Source organism: Pseudopipra pipra, chromosome 20, assembly GCF_036250125.1.
Source record: "Pseudopipra pipra isolate bDixPip1 chromosome 20, bDixPip1.hap1, whole genome shotgun sequence".
Lineage (NCBI taxonomy): Eukaryota > Metazoa > Chordata > Aves > Passeriformes > Pipridae > Pseudopipra > Pseudopipra pipra.
Window position 1 is genome coordinate 8,642,379 of NC_087568.1, and position 20,853 is coordinate 8,663,231.

At 43.7% G+C, this 20,853-nt stretch overlaps 1 protein-coding gene across 4 annotated transcripts in view; it reads left to right on the top strand.

Moving 5' to 3' along the window:
* The first annotated feature begins 7,914 nt into the window (after positions 1-7,914).
* TNC (tenascin C) overlaps positions 7,915-20,853 on the top strand; it is a 74,210-nt gene continuing 61,271 nt past the window's right edge. Inside the window, exon 1 of one of the 4 annotated variants that reach the window (XM_064677107.1) lies at positions 7,915-8,252. The gene's annotated coding sequence lies outside the window, so the exon portion shown is untranslated. The remainder of the gene's footprint in view (positions 8,253-20,853) is intronic. The other 3 variants (XM_064677108.1, XM_064677109.1, XM_064677110.1) reach the window with 3 other exon arrangements.

Here is a 20,853-nt window from a genome sequence, read left to right on the forward strand (position 1 = left end):
GCTCAGCCTTGGCCAGAATAAATGAGGTTTAAAACAACAACAGGACAAAAAACTCTCATCATGCAAATGTTTGCCCTTAAAAATTGCTTTAGATGAGTGAAACTTGGCTTTACCCTAATAAATTCAGGGCTGTTCTGGAGATGACAGATAAAATAAGAGATCTGCAGCAGGAACCCTCTTTTGCTTGGTTAGATCCCTATTTTAATTGTGTGCTTCTGTGCATTCTGTATCACAGGCAGCAGTTATTTGTTTGGGACAATAAAAAAGTTGAATTTACCCCTGTACACAGCAACAAAACTTTTTTGCTCTTTGTTGTTCTTAAAAATTACTGTTAAATTATTTATCCTGATGGGCAATACCAGAAGTGAAAATAAAAAGAAATGTCTGTCCTTTTGGGAACGAAACTTCAATTTTGTAAATGAAGTTATTAAGTTCAGGGGGAGTATTTGTACAATATTAACATGCAACTGGCACTCTAAAAGTATGGGGATAAAAGATTTGTGTTCAGAATAAAAGCAGCAAGCAGGATTTCTCTTGGATTGTCACATAAATAGGTTACAAGCATCTTTATTTAAAAATGGAATGATTTGGATTATTCAGTTGTGGAGGTTTGCCAGCTCTGAAAGGGAGATAATTTTAAATCTGAGTTAAGAAAGGTGGTTACAAGCAAGAGAGAATGTTTAAATTGAATTATCTCTTCTGTTTTTGATGTTGAGAGAGCCCCAAAATTCTGAGGAGTTCACAGGGTGCTTCTGAGGTTTAGGGAATGCAGGAGAGGCCCTTGGGATAAGGAGAAGTCAGTTCTCCTGTTTTAGTCTAGTGTTGATTTTGCTCCTGCTGTATCTGCTGGGCTCCAGTCCCAGTCTGGGGTGGATGTGATGAGCTGGGAAATACAAAAGGATTGGTCTGGGCTCAGTTACAAGCTTCCAATTTTTTGCTAAATTCATGACGAATTCTCTGTCTCTCTTCTTTCCTTCTTTTCCTCAAAATCCTCGCTCAGCCTTTCCAAAGGCCCAGGAGCAGCGTCAGCAGTGAGCTCATGCTTCTGAAGAAGTCTGGGATTACAGCTGGGTTTAATAAAATCTGAGTTAGCTATAGAGAATGTAAGTAAGTTAAATCCCATCTGCTTTGAGGTTTCCCTCTGGTCCCAGAAGAAGCCAAATGCAGGATATGAGGAGAGGTGTACGGGCTCCTTCCGGAAATTCTGGGGGAAAAAAAGGCAGGGAAAAAAGGCCTCCCTCTGTTCCTTTGGTCCTGTTCTAACATGACCTCACTGGTGACAGTGCAGAGCTTGTGCTCCCCCTCACTGGCAGAGAAATGGGATCAGAGCTCCTCTCCCTGTTCCCACCCCTTTGCTGTGTCCATAGGTATCCTGGATAAGGTGGGAAGCACCAGGAACTGGGCTGGTAAAACTCTGCTCCTCTCTCTTCGTGCCTGGGGGCAAACTGGAGACGAGCAGCTGGATCAGCTCTCCACATTTCCAAGGATTTGCCAGCCTTTGACAATGTGGATATGATACCCCATCTGGTCAGGGGACAATTTGGGTAAAAAAAACAGGAGAGGGAGACACTTCTTAGCACTTTGCACTCAAGATCAAGCCTGGACCTGGGGAGCCAAGTGGAAATAATCACAAATCTGCTGTTACTTGACCATGGTTGTTGTATTATCAAGTTGTGAGGCAATAAATAGGCAATGTAGCTGCAAAAACCTCTTTGTTAGTAATTGGGGAAGCTGGAATCATATTTCAGTGATGTGCCTCTGCTGTACTTCCCAGCCCCTTCCCTCTGCTCCTGGGATATTACTCTTCAACGTCCAAATTTGGTTCTTCCTGGAAAATGAGCAGGTAAGTTGCAACTCTCACCCTAAAACACTTGTACAGGTGCTGTGCAGGTCCAAGAGCTCTGCTGGAGCCTCATGGCTCTGGATTTCTGTGACCCTTTCACCTTCAGAATTACAGAGCAAAGGTTCTCCCTCACCAGATTCCTGACGTTCTCCAGTGGCTTTTTCTGCTGCTCATCCCCAGAAGCTCCATGGGAGGTTAAATATCCCTATTTGCTAATCTGTGACCACGATTTATTAGTTTAAAGCTATTTTAGGATATGCTTTGAAGACTTCAGTGTCTAGGGCCAACACAAACAGTGTTTTTAGTTATTTTGGGACATTCCTTGTCTTCTCAACCACACCTTGAGATTCCTTCAGCTTTCCTCATGGAGAGCTCCTTTTTTTTTTTTTGGCTGAAATGACAGACAGACAGACAGGTCTCTTCTGCTCTTATCAGAGTGCTTTGAGTAGAAAACATAGAATCACACAATAGTTAGGTTTGATTGGACCTTAAAGATCATCTCATTCCAAACTCCTGCCATGGGCAGGGACACCTCCCACTAGCCCAGGTTGCTCCAGCCTGGCCTTGGACACTTCCAGGGATGGGGCAACCACAGCTTCTCTGGGCAACCTGTGCCAGGGCCTCCCCACCCTCACAGGGAAGAATTTCATCCCAATATCCCATCTAACCCTGCCCTGTGTCAGTTTGAAGCCATTCCCCTTGTCCTGTCACTCCATGCTCCTGTAAAAATGTTTTTTCCCCTCTCTCTCCTGTGAGTGAATCAGGACTGTCTTCATAAAAGCCAGTCAGACTGTGCAAAATGGACACAGCTGCTTATCCATAAATGTTTTTTTTATGGATTATATTGATAAGACATTGATTGGATATGTATCATAAATCCTAATTTGTCTCTATGCTTGCTCACCTTCTCTCATGGGAGTTCCAGTGGTGATATAATATTTATAAACGTGGCTAAACAACAGCTTTAATTTAATTTCTGAAGGGTGTGTAATTGAAAACACTCTGTCCCATTCTTCTACAGTGTCTTCCCACGTCAGGGTTTTGCTTTAGGTTTAAGACACATGATAAAACCAACTTTTTACTTTAAAGGTTGGACAAGATTCCCTTCACTGATTCTGGGCCAGGTTGGACAGGGCTTGGAGCAACCTGGGACAGTGGAAGGTGTCCCTGCCCATGGCAGGAGTGGAATGAGATGAGCTTTAAGGTCCCTTCCAACCCAAACCATTCTGGGATTCTATGAATTTGCAATAGGAATCCTCATTCCTGTGGGGCTGGGAATGACTTCTAGTTGATAAGCACTACAACCTCTTGCTTTGCTGTTTTCCTCACTTAAACTTCAGCAGGGAAACTGTGCCCATGAGACATTTAAGGATGTGTTTAACATGATTAGCTGGAATTTTGACACCAATAATCTTAAAATCATGATGCCAGGAAAGTATTTTGGGATGGAGAGAAGCCTGTGCTTGAGCATTTTTATGAACTCAGGCTCTTAGAGGATACGAATTGATGTGGGCACAGTATAAAACCTTTACAATTGAGTTCTTTTCCCTGTGTCATCTATGGATTAACCACTTAGGAATATTGCTAAAATGCTCATAAATCTTTATGCCATCCCACAGAGAGCTTCACTTCTCCCTCAGTCCTCAGCAATTTGCTGCAGTTTCCCCTTTAACTTTTCCTACCTTGATACACAGCCAAACCCATATTTTCTCTCATAAACTTCTAATAAATTCTGCTGCAAATATGATAAAAGCCAAAGATATTTATGAACACTGGAAGTCACTCTGTGTCCCAGAGCCTGACCCCAGCAGTTTGCATGGAAAATATTTATGTACTGGCATAGTTGTCCCTGCCTATTTATTCTCTTCTTCTTTGATTTTTCTTGAGGGAACTTTGCGTGGAGCTTTCTGGATTCTCTTTGTGTTTGTGATATCACTAACAACAAACTCTTGTCTGGTGGATATTATCAGTGTGTTCATGTCTCTCTTTCAAGGGATATTTATTTTCCAGGCACAATCCAGGTCATCATTTCAGAGCTTTAGCACCCAAGTTGTTGGGCTCCACTCTCACAAAGCTTTTTCCCACTGTGTGTGAGAAGAGCACTTGAAATAATATTATTAACCACCAATATTTGCTCAATCACAGCTTGTTTGTCATTAAGCTTGTGGTCTTCCCAGGCTGTGCAAATACTGCCAAGACACACTTAGCTCTTCAAAAAGCATTTAAGGAAAGACTGAATGTGCCTCTGTCACAACCATCTCCTCACAAACCTCGTGGATCTGCCCTTAAACAGCTGCTTCCTGGTTCTTCATTTTAGGGAATAAATGCAACCCCTGGGAAATGCCCTGATAAAAATGATAGATACAAATAATAGAGGAAATTTCCTTTTTTTTTTTTTTTTGGAGATTCTCTCTTAAAAATTTCAAATTTCTCAAGTGGGGGATTTTTTTGTAAGTCATGGTGTGATAGTTAATATTTTAATGGACATTATGAGCCCTCAACTTTCCTGCCTTTACAACTACAATTAACTGAAATGTCTTTGCCTACAGATGTAAAGGAATGAGGACAATGAAAGTGGGAAGAAAAAATACTTTGATTTTGATTCTGTATCAGTGAAATCTTGTGAACATGGTCTTGAAAGACAGAAAATGTAGGGAAAGGATGTCCAGTGAAAAAGGATCTGGAAATGATGACCTAAAATCATCAGTCACAAGAGCAGAGCATGGAAAGGATCTTTAAAGTCTCCTTAAGGATCAGTCCCGTGAAAACTGCTAAAATTGTCCCAGTCAGGAATGTGTTTCCCTGCTCCAAAGCAGTGTTTCTGTTTCAGATGTTGTTTTCCAGTGGCTCCCTGGAACATTCCAGCATTCCCATCTGCTGCTTGTCAAAATTGGCTGCACTCTGTGCATGGCAAGAGACTCCTCAGGCTCCACTAACGGTGGTAATTCACATTCAGGGCACTTTTCACTCTCAAATACTTCAAAGGAGATTACTCCTAGGACTGGGTGAGCCAGCACAGGTATTAAATTGGAACTAAGTCTAATTACCTGTGTTGTAACAATTTTGTAATAATAAGCATATTTTTGCATTTCAATAATATTTATTTAATATTTAATAATATTTATTTCATTGGTCTCTTTTAGGCTTTCATAAATATCAATATATTCCTTAAATTATTTCTCTGTTCTGATCTTCTGTACATCTTTGAATTTCACCTCTTATATTGGTTTGCAAGCCCATAAAACCACAGCAATAAACTCCAGCATATGAAGCTCAGTGTTCAATTTTCCCCTCTTCCTTTCATTTAAAAAAAAAAAATCAATTGCTATCCACATTTATCTAATGAAAGAGAGCACCACAGGGCACAGAATCCAGTTCTGGTCCTGCTTGTTAGAGATCACAACCTGAAGCCATCTGTCTGATTAAAATACATTTTCCCTGTTCTTTCTTGTCACCATTTGCTTGTGACTCAGTGGATGGTTCAGTGTTTGCCACAGACAATGATTAAGGATGGGTGAGCCCCAAAAGATAAAACAAGAACAGGCCTGAACTCTTACCTGAATCTCATCTCCTATGGCATTTTTTTTTTTTTAAGGCAGGTAAGTGGGTGGAGAATTTTTGGAGGAAAAAAAATAGTTTAAATTTTGATTCTGGCACAAAAGATTTGGCAGAAAAGCTGGTATTAGCAAATGCTCCCAAAATAAAGCCCACAGGTTGCTCTCCATGGTTTCACTCCAAGTATTTTGTGTAGATTCTTCTGTGTGGACAATGAAATTAAGAGTTTTGCAATTGTTTGTTTTGCAATTGTTTGTGAAAGAAAACTACAGGATGAGGAACTGTCTTTTCCTGAGTCCCATTCTGCTTCTATTGGAAAAATTATGTTACATCTCACATGCAGGTTTTGGTCTCGAGTACACATTTAACTGAATTATAAATCATCCCTAAAGCACAGAATCCTCGGAGTTGGAAGGGACCCACAAGGATCATCGAGTCCAACTCTTCAGTGAATGGCCCCTGTGGGATCAAACCATCCCAGGGGTGTTCCACAGCACTCTAGAACTGGGGCAGAGGTGACACGGGCTGGTTCCAGGACCAGCTGCAGAATATTCTGAGAATTGCACACAAAAATTTGAAGACTTACTCATGGCTCCATTCAATAATCCCATTACACGTGAGAGTGGTGGATACGTCGGGAACAAGATGTACTTGTAAGAAATCAGCAATCCAAGAGGGTCCAAAGCCTTTACCAGGAATTAGGAAACATTTTTGACCCTCTCTCCACCACAGGCTCATTTCTTCTCTCAGGGCATGAGTGTTATGAAACACAGCATGGCAAAAAATTAACACAGAAATTGGAAATGAGCGTTCATATTCGGAAATAAGTGAAATTTGTGCCATGTGCTGAGGGAGGGAGCTCGGTGTGAGCTCAGAGATACTGCTGGACATAAGAGAACACACACATGGGGTCAGGGTTATAAATGAAAGCCACAGCAAAGAAAATTTAAGGAGCTCAGTGGGCAAAAGAGTTCTACATTTTACGGTCTCCATTCTGAAAGAGTGAGTCAGAATTTCAGGGCCAGGAATTCCTCCATCCTTTTCTAAATGTGTAGGATGGGCCGAACCTTCCTGGGAGTGCTGGGCTTGTGAAGCAGCAAAAAGGCAAAAATCCTGAACCACGGAATCAGAGAATGTCCTGAGTTGGAAGGGACACACAAGGATCATCAAATCCAACTCCTGGACACCCCAACAATCCCAGGAGTTTGTCCAAACCCTCCTGGAGCTCTGGCAGCCTTGAGGCTGTGCCCACTGCCCTGGGGAGCCTGGGCAGTGCCAGCCACCCTCTGGGGGAAGAAGCTTTCCCTGAGATCCAACCTGACCCTGCCCTGGCACAGTTTTGTGCCATCCCCTCCTGAAGTGCTGTGTGAGCCCCTGGAGCCTGGGAAAGGCCAGCTGGGAGGAGATTCCTTCAGAATGAATGATCCAAAAGGCCCAGGCAATCAGTTTTTATCCTTAGGAGCATCTTTGCTCCTGAGTAGGATCCCAGCAGTGGTGGGTTGTGTTTTTAGTGTCCTCAGGGAAAACCTTGCTTTCTAAATCATCCAACACCAGAGCAATTCCATCCTTTATCTAGAAGACAAACCTGAAAGTTAAAGATTCATCTTCCTCTCTCCCCCTGTGCCACCCACCCCACAACTAAAAAAACTCCGAGGGAACCCAGCAGTGGGGGGTAGGCAAGGGAGAGGCAGGTTTTTAGTGTCAGGTAGGAGGGAAACCGGTGTTAATGAGGATCCTTTAACTGTGATCTTTTCTTTTTGCCACCAGCCTGAGGTTCAAGGGTAGTCAGAGAAAAAAAGAGCCCTGCCAAGGTCCCAGCTGAGCTCTCTGTGTCACTGACAGCTCTGGGATGGGAAGCAGGGAAACCAGGAGCCTCACAAAAGTGTTGGGTTATCTTTACACAGGGACAGCCAAGTAATCTCTTTTTTTATCAGATCTGAGAAGAAAGGGAATCCCTCCTGTGTGTTCCCTTCAGGCTTTTATCTCTCCTTTTCCTTTTTTTTTTTTTTTTTTTTTTTCACAAAGACTCAGGCTACAACTCTGCTCACCAGACTTTTCTCTTGATTTCTTCACTCTTCTCCCTATGGAGTGAAAAAAGATGCAAAGGAGATCACAGGTTTGAAACGATGGGGATATGCCAGACCCTGTGTTTGTGTAAATCTGGATTTTTCAGCTGATTCCAATGGAGTGGGGTCAATTTACACGAACCTAACCAAAACCTGCACATGAAATGTAACACACTAATTTGCCTGTGATTTCCCCGGTTTGATGTAAATTCGCTACTATTTCACAACGTTAAAATAATAGGGATGAGGGGGATTAAAACTCCTGCTAACGTGCTCTGCTGATGCCGTAAGGAAAATATTCTGCTTTCTGAGTCATTCGCCCTGAGCTGACTTTCCCTTTGAATGGTTCAGGGGTTTCCTTCTTTAGCCATAAATTGCATGCAAATTCTTTTTCTCTGTGTGTGTGTGTGTGCTGTGCATGACAGCGTGTGTCTGGGAGGGTGCGTGTGCCTCTTTCAGAAGCAAAGCCAAAGCGAGGGGCTGTTCCTTTAAAGCAACACCGAAAGAAAAAAAAATGCCTTCAGGCGTCCTATTACAGTGGAAGGAGCCAAGGATCAGGATTTGCAGCTCAGCTATATAAACCCGGCAGGATCGGGCTGATGTGACCAGTTCGCTTTGCTGTCAAAGCTCTCCGTGCTTCACACACTCGCACCCGGCATCAGGCAGCGCAACTTCGCCGAGTTTTGACAGGACGGCAACAAAGTCAGGAGCCGGGAGCTGATTGAACATCTTATTTATTTCATGGAGACTGCGCCCAGCGGGATCTAAGCTCCGGCAGAGGCTGGAAGGTAAGTCTGCTTCCTTCCTGAATAACAAAAAATCAGGTGGTCTTCTCCCCCAGTGACCCAGTGTTCTGTCATGACCCTCATCAGGCTGAACCGTCAGGGATCCTCTCAGGGAATGGTTTGGGATGGGAGCACGCCTGGCTTTGAGTTTGTCTTTATTGTCCGGTGTAACAATGTCAGAAATGTCCCACTGTGATCCCATGAATGAATGGAGCAGGAGTTAGATCAGGGCTAGACATCCACAGAAATACAGAGGGAAACCTAATTGACAGGAAGGGTAGGAAAGCAGATTTGGGGTTTCCTCTTGGCTGCTGAAGTGATAGAAATATTTCCCCCATCCTCACTTCATGAACCAGACGAAACCCACGTGCAGGTCCTCACTCCCAGGTAACTCTTCCTGCCGAGCTCTCTGTGACCGGATGAGAGTCGGGCCCTTTTCTGTATTAATTTACTCTCTGCACACTCCTTTTCACCGAAGCCTTTGTCACCTTCCTCCCCACCCCCTCGGGGCTCCAGTTGCTTTTAAAACTCCGGTAACATCAGCCTGCAGTGGGGAGCAAAAGACAAAGGAAGATTCAACTGGTATCCTATTGCCGGTACTTTACCGGGTGGGTTCTGGGAGCACGGGCGTGAATTGCCCATCATCGTGGAAAAACAGACACTTATTTTATGTCTTGGCTACTTGCTCCCTGGTGCTCTGAGATTTTCTGCATGACTGTGTCTGCACTTACCACTCAGGCTCAAATTGGCTTAAAAAGGAGAAGCTGACTGGGAGAAGGTGAGCACAGGCAGATTCATTTAGCAGCTAAGCCCACTTATTGAAGACTCCGTGTTACATCACCTTTGCAGAGTTTTCCCTGCCTGATTTCCTCTCCTGGCTACCAGGAGAGAGAGTTTTTGGCAGTTATTCTAAACTTCTGTAAAGTCTGTGTGATACAGTGGAGGAGAGTGATATGTTCACATTGAAATGATGGTGACGTGTCCTCTTGGCCAGTGGAGACGTTGTAAAATTAAAAAGCATAATAAAGATACTTATCAAATTTTTCTTCGTAAAAAATTATAAACCAATGAGGTGGATGTGATTCTATAGACTAAGTAAAAGCCATATTGTCCAGCTGTTGTGTTTGGTTTCCTCTCCCAGTTTATTTTTTTTAATCATATTGGGGATTCATTTTACACACTTCCTGATGAATGTTATACTTGGGGTTTGTTTTATTGTGCTGGGGTTGTGCTTTTGCCTTTTAAAGACGTTTCTCTTGATTTGTGAGACTTGATTTGTGAAATCATAGAACCACAGAATGGTTTGGGTTGGAAGGGACCTTAAAGTTCCTCCAGCTCCAACCCCCTGCCATGGGCAGGGGCACCAGTAGACCTAGACCAGGTTGCACAGTTTAAGGGTGGGCTGTGGTCTGAGAATGAGCTGGACAGTGGGGACCAGTGACAGCCCTTGGAATCCTTGGAACTCTTGCAGAAATGTGTTGTGGTGTGTTTTGGGGTGTTCCTCACTGCTACGGGGAACTCAGGAGCAAATCCAAGCAAATGGACTTTGATCAAATGGCACGGTTTAGCCAAAGGAGGAGAACTGGTCTGTGGGCAGTTCATCTTCTCTGGGAGTGACTTTGGGAAGTGGCTGGAAGAGTTCTCAGGGTGTTGCCAGTGCAGGTGCTGCACCTGTGCCCAGGTAGCCAGGGAAGGATGTTCACCTGAGCTGGGCAGGGACAGGCAGAGTGAGAGGCACTGCCTGCCCCCCTCACTGACCTGTCACACTCACTATCCTCAAGCAGCAAAATTAGCATTATTTTCCCATATTTTTTCCTCATTAATTTTATCCTCTGGCTCCTTTCAGCCCAGAGAAAATTCTTTGCAAGTTCCAGCCCTTAATCCTCTAACTACAGTTACTCTATCAGCATTTCCAAAGCTGAGGGAAAGCCAAAGGATCTGCTGAAAAGCCCCCAGCCTGCAGATGAGAATTTCATGTCTCAGCTGGAGAGGAAGCAGAAATTCTGCTAAAGAAATCTCTTCCAGGTACATGGTGGTCACAGGGAGAGAGAACCAACTGGTCCCAATTCCCCTCGTTGAAATAATGATGCCTAAAGATGCTAAAACTTACTGGGAATATCCCTAAAATGTGCCCCACGGATTCTGAGCAACTTAGCTGGAGACTTTTTGTTAGTGGAAATCTATTCTCTTTTTTTATCATTAGCATTTCTCCTCAGTGTTCACTTAAACTTAACTATCATGTTGCTATAACAGCATTTCTAAAGGTGTTTGACATTCAGCTCAGGTGGCTTATTTTTCATATCACTTCTTTTTATAAAATATCTAAAAAAAGCCAAAGTCTATTCATGTATCAAGATGTTCTGACTTGCTATAAAGAGACTGTCAAAGTTTGTTCTTGAGTATTGTTTCGCTTTTTGATAAGAAAATGAGATTAAATGGCAGAGTCTGTTCTTCTCGGGACTTTTTCATCCTTTTCAAGAGTGAAGCAGAACCAAAAAGCAAATGTGCAGTGAAACAGTGATGTTTAAAGCCAGAATTTTAACCCTTTCATCCCTGCTGGTAAAACCATTTGGAAAACTAGACCTGTGGTTATTTTCCTGGTACAACCCAAAGGTACCTCTGTCCATCCAGCTTTGTGTCCAGAGGTTTGAGTGGTGCTAAATGGCATTTAATGGTACTGGATTGTATAAGGAGTATCTGATGTAAATGGTTGTTCTATAAGGGAGAAACAGCTCCCATTCAGTGGGATATTTCCATTAGGGAACCCTGGTGTCTGTGGTTGAATACTGAATTTGGAAATAAGCTGGAATGCAGGGAGGGTGGTGTCTGCTTCGTTATCAGCCACACATTTACCTCTCCTAACTCTGGGACATGTATTGAAGCATGAGAAATTCAGATTGGTTGAAAACCAGATTAATTTGAAGCCCGTGGGTTGATATATTTGTCTTTGGACAGGTGCCATCACAGTCTGCTGAGCTGAGGGGCCATTGACAGTTTTAAGGTCCAGTGGCTCATAAAACTCGAGGCTTAGGAATGGCTGATTTACATCACTGCAAAGTTAGAAATCTCAGCTTTCCAGTAATAAAAAGGGATTTGTTTTGAACAGTGGCAGTTTGAGATATAGGGCTTTAAAACTGGGCTCTGATTTACCAACAGGCACTTTCTCAGACTTAATTTCTGGTGTGAGTTTAGCACACCCTTCTCAAAGACTGAGCTCTGGACCAAACCCCGTGGTTATAAACTACAGGAGTCTGAAACTACTGTGAAATGTAATAGCTCCCCTTAGTTGTTTTAAGGAATTTGCTGATGTAATATTGCAGAAGAATCATTGATGCTGAAGTAGGAAACTAAGGAAAACAGCAATCAGAGGGAATTGAGTATTTGATCCTCATCCAGGCTCAGAAATTGCAAAACTAGTGCAATTGTAGGACTAGTGAGCTCTGGACAGAAAACATCATAACTTGAGCTCAAGAGCTGAAAAATAAGGCACATGCACAGATTACTTATGAATGTATAAGGTGCAATTTAATTAATTAAACTGCTTGATATCAAGGTGGACTTGCTGTCCATGGCTTTGGTTGGTTTGTGCAGGGGTTTATGAGATGTTGATGTAAATGTTACTTCAGCATTTTAGGGCTTTGTTCTATTAGAAGTTTAGACATAATCAGTGATGCTCCCTGCCACAGAGAGCTTACAATTCCTATTATTAGCTGTTCAAAACAAGTTCTTTGCACAGTGGAGAGAAAAAAGGAGGAAGAAGCAGAAGAATGAACAACCCCAAGAGACAGTTTTGAGCCGTCGCGGTTTCCACTGAGCCCTGGGGTTTGTCCAAGTGTGAAACCAACCCCTCACTCAGTGCTCGCTGTCCACTCATCTGTTCAACCTCTGTCCAGTCTGAGCTGAAGTTAAGTACCTTCCACATGTGGGAAAAGTTAGAAACTGGGCACTCTTCCAGCTACTGAAATCCTTCTGAAATCCTTGAATGGCTGATGTAACTGAGCGGCGTGGAACGGGCAGACGGGGAGGAGGAGTCAGGGAGGGATCCTGCCTGACAAGGGATGGCTCCTGGTCCTGCAGAAAGAGTTTGGGCATTGAGAGAAGGAAGTTTGAATCACTTCATGTCTCTTTTGGACATTGAAAGAATGATATGTGAGCCCTTATAACTAGACATGGCCCTGCTATGACATTTTCTGGATTTCTTTATGTATCGTTTCTCTCTCTCTTATATCCTCTCTATCCTGTTGCTGGCAAAAGAGCAGCAAAAAATCCCCACCTTAGAGATATCTAGATGTAGAATTTAAAGAATACTAGTTAATATAAATACATGAATTGTATTCCATAGCATGCCCCTCACAAACCAGTATGAGATTTTGCTGCTCAGCTCATGGAGTCAATGGGAATAACTCCCCACTCCTGATTTTTGTTTGGCTTCTGCATGAGCGACTCACCCAAGATAAATCCACCCTGAGCTGATCTCGTCGCAAGGAATTTCTCCAGATTCACATCCTTAATTGTCTGTAGCTTCAATTAAACCAAGGTGGGATGTTGCCAAGTTTTCAGAACTTCCAACTGGAGCGTCCCAGGGCACGAATAGCCCGTGGCATTTTGTATTCTTTGGGCAGCAGGGGACAAGGTTGCCAAGTTTGCATTCAGTCATCCATCACATATTAGCCCACTGGAGGTCCATTCTTCCCTAGCAATGGGGGAGCTCTGCTTCCTACTTAGAAAGATTACTCACACAGAAAGCCCTTTCCCCCAAACCAGGCAAGAGAAAGGGACCTTTCTTCAATTCACAGAAACGCTCCCTTTCCAAACTCTCCACAAAAATGATATTGTTTCATGCTTAGAAAACATATTCTTTTTAGTAATTGAGTCGAAAGTGCAGGGTGGCAGGACAGAAATCTTTAATACAGATTTTCAAAACAATTCCTTGAATCACAGGCACAACAAAGGTCTATTGTAGTGGGCTGGCTCTTCCCATGCCAGGCTGTGGCATTGACTATATGTGTGCATAGATATTGGCCAGGATACTCCCAGGGCTCTGAAATGGAGAGCCTAGGGAAATTCCACTTTAATGGTTTTCCTTTAACTGTGCCCAACACGCACCCGAACTTGACAAATCCATAAACTTAAAATCACAAATGCTAATTTTGTAATTAGGATGTATTTCAAATTAAGATATTTACCATAATATTAATCTAAACTGTCATGGTTCTTCCTGAAATTGATGTTCTTTTACACCATTCTGGCAGCACAAAGCTAAAAGGGGATATAAATTCTTCTGAATATACATGAAAATTCAACTGTGAGACCGTTTCCCTGTGTGCCCATCAGAACTGGCTAAAGAGTTATTTCCACCATTAAGGCACTCCTGCTGGAAAGGGACTATAAAAAGCTTTATTTCCAAGAAAGGAGGTAACTTTCCACTCCCAAAAAATCAAAAGAACTGGAAGCAGACAGACGTTTTTCAGTGAGTTTTGAGCTTATCTCAGGCGCAGGATGCAGAGTGAGCAGGTGAGAAGAGGCAGCTGGGAGCTGGGCACTCTTGGCACTGTGGTTTTCTGCCTCTTTGGTCTGATGAAAAGCCTTTATTTGGACAGGAAAGGGTCTCTCTGAGTGTGTGCTGTGCACTTCAGCACAAGCCCTCGGTGGTTATCTGCCCTCTTGGCCAGGCATGATTTCATCTTGGCAGAAGCCAGTTTGTCAGGCTTTCCAAAGGAGCTCAGTGGCCACTTTGCTCCGGGCTCTTTGTTTTTCCTGCTCCTTTGGATGTGCTGAATCCTCCTAAATGCTTTCTCTGTGCTGTGTGACAAAGGTCTGTGCCAAGAAAGATATAAAGGTAGCTTGTGATGTGTGGGCAACCCATTCCTCTTAGTGAGCCCCAGTGTAATGCTTATTTTCCCTTTACTTGTGGCTTGTACTTCCCTCCTGCATTGCTTGTACCACAGTAATTCAGGGCTGACTCCCAGTGAATGCTGCACACTGTGGGCTACAAGTCAGAGGAGAACAGGATACATATTAAGGGAAAGGTCCCAGATCATTTTTCTTATTGAAATATTTTGGCAGTGGAAAGAGTTTCCAGGAAAAAAAAAAAAAAAAAGCTGGCATTTCCCATGGAGAGCACTCCTTATGAATGTCCTATCTATTTTTCCAGTTTGGTGGCCAAGCAGAGTGTTTATAGGAGGATATACCATCTACAAGCCAGGGGATTTTTATTTCCAGTGCCAAGTGTTAATTATGATGTAGACTCACACACTTTACAGGTTAGCAAGTCAATCACAGGGATCCAGCACTTCCAGGCAGGATGGAAAGACTGCAGCACCCAGACAGTGCCATTCTCAACTGCATTAATACTATTTGTGCTCTATTGGCATTCTCAGGCTGTTATTTCATGTACTGTTTGTTTGTCTTAGCAATTGGGATTTGACAGGGGTCAAATAGGAAATATAGTTTACTACCAGCCAGAAGTGTATCTATCCATGTTTTCTCCATCCCTGGATGTGGTGCCTGGGCTCTGGCATCTCTGGGAGCTCAGTGTCACTGTCCTGCCTGTGCTCCCAAAAGCCCCATGCTGAGGGAAGGTCATTTTGGACACACAGTTCATTGGCTTTGGTTCGGTTTGGAACCCTCCAGATTTGGGTGATGGTCCCACTGGCATCATTCAAATGGGCAAAGTCTCATCCATAGGAGAAGGGAACTGATCCTGGATAAATACAGTGCTCTCCAGGTTGTGTCCTGCCTCTTTTGTATTGTTTATACTGCTCAGAACACGTGCAAGAACCCTTAAACTGTGCTGCTGTGTGTATACATAAAACTCCCACCTGAGGTAAGAAAAGTGCAATTCCTGTAAATAGAATTGTAAATCATGGAATCCCAGAATGGTTTGGGTTGGAAAGGACTTTTAGATCATCTCATTCCAACTCCCTGCCACAGGCAGGGACACCTCCCACTATCCCAGGTTGCTCCAAGCCCCGTCCAACCTGGCCTTGGACACTTCTAGGGATGGAGAGTCCACAACCTCTCTGGGCAACCTGGGCATATGCCTGCCTGGGTTATATATGCCCCATATATATCCTATAATCCTGAATCCTAATATCCTAGCACTAAAAAACAAAAAAAGGGGGCCTTACTGTAAATAAAAACTGAGTTTATGGTGTCTCACTCCAATGGTTTCACCTGGGGAAAGAAATTTTTCTGCTGCATGAACAATTATTAATTCCCTTTGATATAGGGTATCAAATATACATATAGTACACGTACAGTACACGTGCTTGGCATTGCCTGAGTTATCCAGCAGAGCCATTTCTTTCTGCAGAGGATTCCTCAGCCTGATCCCATTTGGTCTGTGCTCATATAGGTCAGGAGTGCTGCTCATGGAGTAACTGGGGATAAACCCAGTGTGCCACAGGGGGAATTAGAACCCAGCGAGCGTTTTTCATGCACAGAGTGGCACTTCATTGTCTGCATTGTTCCCTGTCCCTTCCCTTGAGCTGGCACTGCTGAGGGGATGGGTTTCTCCCGTGCAGACTCCGGGGGCTGGCAGCCAAATTCCCATGTGACACAATCGCATTGATTTCACCGGGGATCCGCCGCTGGATAATTGAGCTCCACAGCCCTGCTTTTATTCCAGGGCTCCAATTGCTGTCAGCTCAGGCAGGTCTCAAGTCACTGTGGGTTAAGAGAACGAGGTCAGATGTTGGTGGAGGTCTCCTGAGCCTGCCATTAGTGTGACAGTGCCCAATTTGCTGACGTTTGAAGCGGCAGCTCGGATTTTTGTCCGAGTTCAGTCACCATTGCCACTAATCACTTGCTCAGGGCTGTGTTTATGGCTGTATTTTCCATTGCATTACATAAGTTTACATTACATACTCTGCTTTACATCAGACCACTGAGAAACACCCTCAGACTGGGCTTTTCAGAAACACTCTCTCTTCTTTATTTTTCCCAAATGCCTCGCTCTCAATTTGTCTCATATTTTGTGAATCTGATTTCTATTTCATTTTGTCTCGGCAAGATTGATTTTATTCCGTCTTCTCTTCATTACATATTTTGTTCTGTGATGAGTTTGCTGCCCCAGGTTGCCAAAGATGCAAATTCTTGATGCTACCACATGTGACAGAACTAGGCCACGGCAGATCTGTAGCCTGGGGGCGATTACTGGAAGTCAGATTTCAAGGAACTCCTTCTGTGGTCTTAAAAATGTGCACATTCCTGAGTGTTTTGAGTGTTAGTACCAAGGACAGAGGAGTTCCAGCAGGGAGGAAAAGCCGCCTGAGGAAACTAATAATTGGTTTAAAAGCAAAGGATTGCCTGGTGAAGGGTCACCCATATGTTTCCTCAGCTTCTTTTAGAACAGGGATGATCTAAGTCTGCTCATAACCAGTAATAATATTTCTGGTCCCCAAGAATAGTGCAGGTTTTTATGACTGAGTTCTGAGGTGTCTTTAGAGATGTCATTTCAGTGCTTTAGTAAGTATATTGTTAAACCAAATTAAAATTATAAACGCGTGCAAATGTCCATAATTAATTTTGGAATTATCCTGCTGCCTGCTGACCAATGTCATCTGCAGCAGTTCATACCCCTTCAACACTTTTTATTATTCCACACCAATATCAATGTAAATTGTTCATGCTCCTAGTTACAGTAAAGTCATTAAAACAGAAGAATTCCACATCACTCGCCTCTGGACGTGACATTCCTTCGGCTAAAATAATTTCAAGTATGGAAAAGTGTGGTGCTGGGTGTGTGGGGGAGAGTTTTGGCTGACCTCCTCCTCCTGACCTCCAGGAGAAATTGAAAAAACAGCTTCCTCAGAGATGCTGTCTCAGTGCCATTCACTCTTACACTATTAATATGTCAGTAATTTATGGTCCTGATAAAACTTCCTTATTTCTACTGTGCAGTTTTCACCAATATTTTTGGTAAATACATTAATTTGACATCTGCTTTTTATGGCAGGTCATTTATTTATTCACCTATTCCAATTGTATTTATCAAGAGTATTGATGGCTCATTTCCTACCCCTCATTATCTGATGTTTGATACCTCAAACATGAATTTTTGGGACAAATAAAACTGTCCAAGAGCTGCTTTGTTCTCAGAAATCTTGCTCAGCACGAAAAGAGGGAGAAGAAAACCCAGAAGTCCCGAATTTCTGCTCTTCCCATCTCATCACAAAACCATCTAGAACTTTGTGAAACGGGCTCTGGAAAACCCATAGGTGGTTTTGGAAGAAATGCTGCGGGGAAGGGCCTGGAACCGCAGCCGAGCTCTGCCCGTGGCACGAACACGAGTCGCTGTGATTCATGAGAGCACACAAACCTCATGGCTTGAGGCTGCATCGGCAAAGCCCTCAGAACATTTCAAAGTGAAGCCTACCCAGAAAATAACGAGCTCCCGACAAAGTGTAGCTTGGCACAGAAACTTTCCAAAGGCGAGTTTAGCAAGCCGTCGATCTTTTCCAGCTCCGCGGCTTTGGCGGGAGGAGAGGAGAGCCAAGAGCCCGAGCGAATGCTTTTGCTATTAGGAAAGGCTTTATTAAAAGGTACAGGACGTACTGAAGAGGCAGGAGTGATTTCTGCTGGGAGATTATGCACAGAAATTGCTTTTGCTGTGAAAGAGGGTTGTTTTTTTATATATATATATTGGTAAAAGCACTAATTGAGGCTTCTGTGCCCAGAGTTCTTTTGCCTTCAGAGATTAAGCGGGGAAAGCCACTTTTGTGCTGGAAATGCAAACAGGGGTTTCAGGCAGGAACTAAGTGAAAGGAAGGTGTGAACCATCCCTTCTGCTTTCCGTGGAGTCCCTCAGAGATGACCCATTTCCACAGCTCTGCTGCTGTTTTTAGGACAGCGAGTTTTTCTGAACCCATTGTTGCCTTTGCCGCTCCCATCTCTGGTGTGTCCTGCTGTTCCTAATCCACAGGTTTTGTCTGGGCTGTTACTGCTCGTGGCTTTTTCTTCTTTTTCTTCTACTTTTTTTTTTTGCAGTAGCCCCTCTGACAGCTACTGCAAAACCAGAGATGGCCTTGCAGATGTGAGAAAACAGTACTTGGGAGATGCATAGTCCTGTCTTTTCTTTTTCCCTCCCGAGTTTGTAGCAAATTGCTCTACTTGGCTGATTGCTGTGCCCCCTGCCAGGAGCCTGAATGCAGCTCAAAGGCACCCCACTGACCTGCTTGTTTTGTTTCTCTTTTCCGAGTTCCCATTTCCAGAAACTGATGCTCAAGCGTAGGAGCTCTTAACAAAAAACCAAGCTCCAAGGACAGGCTGAATTCCCTGTTAACTTGTGCCTCAACTCAGTCACTGCTAGACCAGATGGGCTTGGTGCTTGTTCTCCCATAGTTACCCCTTCTACTGCTGTTTCTCTTTTTAAGTTTACATGTATAATTTGAATAATTCGCCTTGTAAAATAACCAGGCTTTATATGAAAACCCTGCTGTGCTCTGAGCTGGATTCTTCTCACTTCCCATCTGCAGGAGTGAATCACTTGAGTTGTGTAAGAGCAGGAGACATTGCTACACAAACATGGTGTGCAAATGTGTGTGAATGATTCCCCTCATTTCATGAAACCTCTAGAGCCTGTTCAAGATGAAAGGCCAATCTGCAGACATAATTAGCTGGACTCTTGTATTTTGGGTCACTTGCAGAATTTTTTTGAATTTTCTGGCATCTTTCTCTGTGGGTTTTGGTAACCTTATAATTTATTTCCATGGATTCATCTTCTTATTCTGGTAATTAGCTCGGCACATCCTCTGGTTTGGCTTCAGAATAACTCTGCAATTTTCTATTGTTACCCTAGAATTTCAAGCAGTTGTGCAGCTCTGTGTGTGTGTGTGTGTGTGTGCTGCACATCTGGTCAGACTTTCTGCTTCAGAGCAAAAGATATTTCAGAGAATCAGGGAATCACAGAAGGGTTTGGTTGGAAGGGACCTTAAAGATCACCCAGTTCCACCCCCTGCCATGGGCAGGGACACCTTCCACTATTCCAGGTTGCTCCAAGCCCCGTCCAACCTGGCCTTGGACACTTCCAGGGATCCAGGGGCAGCCACAGCTTCTCTGGGCAACCTGTGCCAGGGCCTCCCCACCCTCACAGGGAAGAATTTCATCCTAATATATAATCAAAACCTACTCTCTGTCAGTATGAAACCATCATCCCTTTTCCTGTCACTCCAGGCCCCTGTAAATAGTCTCTCTCCATCTTTCTTGTTGCTCCTTCATGTCCTGGAAGGCCACAGTCAGGTCACCCCAAAGCTTCACCTCTCCAGGCTGAACAATCCCAGCTCTCCCAGCCTTTCCTCCCAGCAGAGCTGCTCCAGCCCTCTGATCCTCTTGGTGCCTCCTCTGGACTCTCTCCAGCAGCTCCATGTCCTCCCTGTGCTGTTCCCAGGGCTGGAGCAGCTCTGCAGATTCCCCTGTTTGGGATTCACTTTCTCCCTCCCATTGCAGAGGGCAACACTCCAGCTCTTTGCTTTTTAATTAGATATTTTCTGACAATTTTACAGCACTCCTCAGGAAGAGGCTTAATTATGGAAATGAGGATTTGACAGTACCTTTCCTGTGAGGTCCTTGGAATACTTAATTCACAGAGACCTCCATTCCCTCTGTGAGGTTTTACCAGTGGTTAATCTGAGACAGAGCAGATGATTTATATAATAATTTCAGACTGAGTTTCAGTCCTCAGTCCTTACCACAAGGCCACACTATTAATCCCAAGGCTGTGGGCACTTTCTGGAGTCTGCTGAGAGCACAGATTTCTGTGGGAACTCCATGGGCCCAACTCCATTTAGCTTCTTTTCTCATTAAGGTTCAGAAGATTTGGATATGGCAGACCCTTGGTCAGGGAGATTTTGTCTCAGCTACTCTTGAAATGTCGTTTTTCCAGGTCTGGGGAATCCATTCAGTGTGAAACCTCTTCATTTCCCACTTTGCAATGACACTCCAAGTCTGTGTCTCACCATTCCACTGAACTAGAACTCCCAGGTGAACACATTCCTTGCCTGCCTTATGTGTTGGTTCACCTCAGACTTTATTTTCCCTTATCATTTCCCATCAATCAGCAGACTTCCACCTGGCAGTTTGTATTCCCAGTTTTCCTAAAGGAGAGTTTGTCCTCTCCACAAAGGTCCATCCTCCCAGCCCCACAAACCAGGGCTCTGTGGTACAGCAGAGGTGAGCTGGGCACTCCCTTACCTGCCATCACCTTCCACATGGCCCTGCAGGTCAAATCCAGGATTTATTCCAGAAGATATTGCTCCTTTCCTAGTGCTGCCTGAGTAGCAGGACCCAAATCACACCAACATACATGGCACTGCTGGAAACATTAGCTAAAATATATTTTAAAAAATAAGATTACTCCAAATGAGCATTTATTTGGCTTTTTCAGCTCAGCATCCAGAGTTTCACTTCTTCTCACACTTGAGGGAATAAATCTAATTTGTAAGAAAAACCCTTTGCATTTTATAGATGCAGCTTTTTCATTTCCTGGCCTTTGAACCTCTAAGAAACAGCAACACAAACCATGCAAGAGATTACTGCTCCAGCCTGGGTTATTGCCTTGAACTCCTCATTTTACATGGTCTTGTCTTTACTTTGCCTCCAACAA